Raw genomic sequence first — 4,754 nt, 5'->3', positions numbered from 1 at the left:
GATCAAACTTTGATCACGAGGTCCAAAAAGATGAAGTTTAAATATTTAAAGTGGATTCTTACATGTTTTTTTTTAGCTAAAAGAGAAGTGAGTCTTTGAATGTTTGCAGTGCTTTCGTATTGTTTCCATCATTATGTACTTTTGTCGAACGTCTCTTCTTCCGGCTGCTGTGGACGATCCAACAAAACCAACCCCAGAATTCTCAATCAGCCATCTGCAGTTAGAACAAAGCAGGGTTTCTGAGACCTCCAGGGTGCTAAGCAAGCTCTGACAAGACGAGCAGTGTAGCAAACTGATGGGATGCAGCTGGGCTTAACGGCGCGGTGTTGGTTGAACAAAACCAAATGCTCTGCTAAGCCTCGAAAAGTGAGAATCAGAGAGAGCATTACCTAAACGTGCGGGAGAAACACAACCTCACTTCGGTGTTTGAAATTAGGTTGTATTGTTTTCTTGGTGTGGAAAAGGGCAGATACTGAATGTGTATGGTTAAAGCTGAACATTATTTTGCTAAACTGAGTTTATGCCCATTAGATTATTTTTACACACCTTACAACAGTCTCACGAGAAACATATTAAGTCCCTTACAAATCAAGAACCATAAAATATGAAAAGCGTACAACAGATGTTTAATCGTGGTACATTACCACTTAAATGGCTATTTCTATACCCAACCACCGATTAAACCTCTGTGCTTAGTGTACGCATCAATTCATCTGTCTAAAATGACGTCCATTAATTAAATTAATTGAAGTCCTCTACATTTATTCAGTGTCTCCATATTTCAGTCTTTCTGTACAGAAATGCACTGCAGTGGACAAATCTACAGTTCTGCCAGAGCTTGAGCTGCATTAGATTCATGACACAGTTGTATGCCTCACATGGCGACATTTAACTTTTGGCTGTGGTGAAATGTCAGCTTACTGAGAAAAGAAGCAAGTTCTTCACCCCGCAAGTGGGGAGGATGGCAGATTTAGAACTGGTTCAAAGCCAACTAAAGCATATGAGACCTGCTGGCTGTTTCTCCACATGTAGTGTGCTTTATATTATATTATTATAGTACAGTAGATCCCTACAATCTAGTGCACAGTAATAGGAAATGTCTGTCCAGCTCTATTTAACTCAGTCAATCATTAGATGAAAACAGGCAGGAAACCTCTGTGATTACATTGAGAAGTTCTGTTATTTATAGATCATTTATGGTGGATGGGATAACATTGATGTAAAGCTTTGTGGGGCGCTGCAGCCTGAGGATAACAATATATGTAATCCCCGAGTATATCTCCTGCTGTTCATGCGCTCGAGAGATAGAGAGGATATTCTTACACGGCTGTTTTCTAAAAATCTTAGTCTTTTTGTGTGATCTATGATTCACACCCTACTATGATGACTAAATCTTTATATTAGTGCTTATTATTGAGTCCAAATGCAATCAAACCTGGCAGAAAATCCTCATACTTGATGGAAAAAAACGAATCGGTCAAAGAAATTCTAAAGCACACACGCTGGCAATTTGAAGATTGTAATTAGTTATTAAAATCCTCTCAAAACATCACCGTAAAGAAGGATGGAAAGAAAAACGATGGCACTGTTATTTCTCTCCTCTCTGACAGATTCGATATGTCATCTGTTGCTAAACAAATCCATGTCATGTTCAAACAAAGCTATTCACTGAGTCTGTTTAATGTTCGCACCAGTTTCTCGCGTTGAGATTAAACACACGTCAGTAGCGTAAGGGGATATCAGATATCTTTTATGGAAGTTCTACAATATTCACCACTGTTCAAAAGTCACAAAATGTTCACTCATTTTCAGGCAAGTCTTTCTGTCTGACCATTTCAGAGGGTTGTTTTTTTTTGTGTTTGTTTCTTTTTTCAACCACCTATGAATCATTCAAGCATAGAAAAGGCACCCAACTCCAGGGATGAACCAGTGCACATAACAAACAACAGCAAAAAAATAAATAAATAAAAATAAAAAATTAAATTGTATCAGTAGGCATTTTGTTGCCAGCACACTGGTGCAAAAACACATAATTTGTTTCCATTTTTCCATTTCTTTAGCCAATTCTATGAGAACACCAACGATAACACAGTTTGACAGGTATAGAATACTAGTATTTTTGCACTAACAAGGTGATTTCTAAAGACCTATTATCTAAAACTTAGCATATCAAGGCAAGGTGTGAATTGTCTCCTTAAAACATCTGAAGAAACTAGGCGGGTCAGGGAAAAAGTGGTAGGCCTCAAAACTATCTACAGCACATGAACAGTATTTGAAAGTCTGCTCATCACCACTGCAATAAAAGTATATCTGGAAAGAGAAATACGCAATGAATGCTCTTCAAAAAACCTGGAGAACTAACTTTTACAGAAATTATAAGAAAGCTTGCCTGAGATAGTTCAGGCTGTGTTGAAGAATAAAGGTGATCATAGTAAATATTGAATATTTACAAACTCTTTCCCCACTTTTTGTCTTATATATTCTGTATTTCAATTTCACATTTCTCCCCGTTTTCCTGGTGAAACACACAGCAAAGAAATGGAGGGTGTTTTTCAGTCCAAATATCTTTGCATTTCTGATTGAAATCTGGACTATAAGTGCTTAATTTCAGCTATTCACAAACCATGGCAGTAACAGTGGTAAAAACAGGTGTTGATGTGTAGTTTTGTATCTGTTCAGAAATCTCATTCTAAATCAGAGTTGTCCACGATTAAAGACTCTGGGTAGCAGTTAAGATGCTCACAAGCCTCCAGCTGAGTGCTGCGCTGGGAGCGAGGGGGTCACCTCTAAAATTGATTGTATATGTATGCAGTGAACAGCAGCTCAGAACGCCTGGCTTTCTGGGTGATGTTCTGCCTGGGGACTGCATAGTTTTCCCGGGAGACTTGTTCGTCCCAGTCACCCCTCGAGGGGGTGATTGTCTAGTAGTGTCAAATTTATGTCAGTATGGCTTCATTATTCACCCTCTCTCGCAGCGCACCCTTATTAGAGAACATCTCGTATGCAGACGGGGAAAGACACGTGTGCCACGGACAGTTATTTTTATCATGAGATGTAGCTTATTAAGTCAACATGTCAACCTGAAAGCATCTGCAGCTAATGGGCTTCCATCAGCATGAAGGATGGATTGATAAATATCAAAGATGAAAGAAGACAAGAGCAGAGGCGGCTTGATAGTAATCATAATAAGGAGCATCATTTAAATGGTGATGGCTGTTTTGGCGCACAGATCAGATATAAATGGATCAAAGAGTCATCATGGTTCACTAAACAAAATTATCAGGCTGCTTTTAATTATTCTATCTCCCAGGAGACGGATTTATATTAGGAGCTTAAATAATCAATCATAATGCAGTGACGTAGGCTGTGTTTATGTGCAAGCAGGATATACGGAATCAAAGGTTTATTTTTTTGCTGCTAATAGTTACAATGTTTTAAAAGATGTTCCAACAAATCTCATTTCTGAGCACTAAATCATCCGACCATCTGTGCGGCGCAGACGTTTTCAGTTGGTGCTCCATGTGAAATGTTATTCTTGTTTCGGTCCCTGCAAAACAGGAGCTCATGCACAAATACTGACTTCACTGCGTTTTTATCTCCCGCTATCAATTTTAAAATGCACCATAAACCGCAACCCCCAGCTCCTAAGTAAGAAAGTCCTGAGTGTATTTTCTTGATTCATTAACCTGTGAAAGTGGCTGTAGAGGATGATGAAGAGCTCCTCCGAGACACTCTCCCCTAAAGCTAAACCAAAAGCCTCTTCTGAATTGTTTCATCCAAATAGAAACACTCAATCTTCAAGACAGCTTGGTCAAAACGCTGCACTCTAACTGTGAGTGTGGGCCACCTATAGTTGTTACAGATACACTTATACCAAACAGAGCTGACAAAATGACGTGTAATTGATACTTGAATTGTTTTATAGTTTTCCAAACTCCTCATATAAACTCACAGTGTCCATTTTTTTTTAAAAAAAGGAGAAAAACAAGGTGCACGAAATCTCTGCAAAGGTAATGCTTTTAATATTCAGATAAAAATGCAGCAGAGAGAGAGGGAAATGCCTGAATATAAATGTAAATTATTGACACACAGCACATGGTATTTATAACAATAATGGAGCATGAGTTTTTGTCTGGATTTTTAAACAATGGATCCTTGATTACAGAATGTTTTATGTGAAAGTTGGTGACTCATTTAGCCAGCAGCCATTGATTTGTTGGTGATTTTGTCACTTGTTGGCACGTGTGATTTATGCATCCGCCGACTGTATATCTTTAATTTGGGGCTTCGTAATAACCTCCTGTAAACATCAATGGAATTAAATCAGAAATCAAAGCATTGTAAAGTTTTCATTTTCACATCTATCTACTGGAAATACTCTGCATGGTTTATCCAAAGGAGTTTGTGTAGCAGGACTGGACTGGACTGTGCTAACTATTACCTACATTATTCTAACATTGGCGTAGTCATAGAGGGTTTGTACTAGGGAGCTGGTAGGTTAAAGACTGTTTAACGTACTTGATGCCTGCCTTCCCATGTGCACTGCTACAGAGGTTAATAATAAGGAAACTGCGACTGTAAACATCCTGATCTGCTGCAGATTTAGGATGTTTTATCAAGCTGAATCTATGTGGTTTACATAGCTTTAGAGGCCAGCAGCATGGTCATTTGAGGAACGTCAGTATTTGTCATTTTTTGAAAATGCCAAATACTGAAAATGACACAATTATAGGCCCTGTCCTCATTTACATGGG

The sequence above is a fragment of the Maylandia zebra genome, linkage group LG2 (assembly GCF_041146795.1).
Source record: "Maylandia zebra isolate NMK-2024a linkage group LG2, Mzebra_GT3a, whole genome shotgun sequence".
In the NCBI taxonomy this organism is placed as follows: domain Eukaryota; kingdom Metazoa; phylum Chordata; class Actinopteri; order Cichliformes; family Cichlidae; genus Maylandia; species Maylandia zebra.
This window is presented reverse-complemented; position numbering follows the sequence as displayed.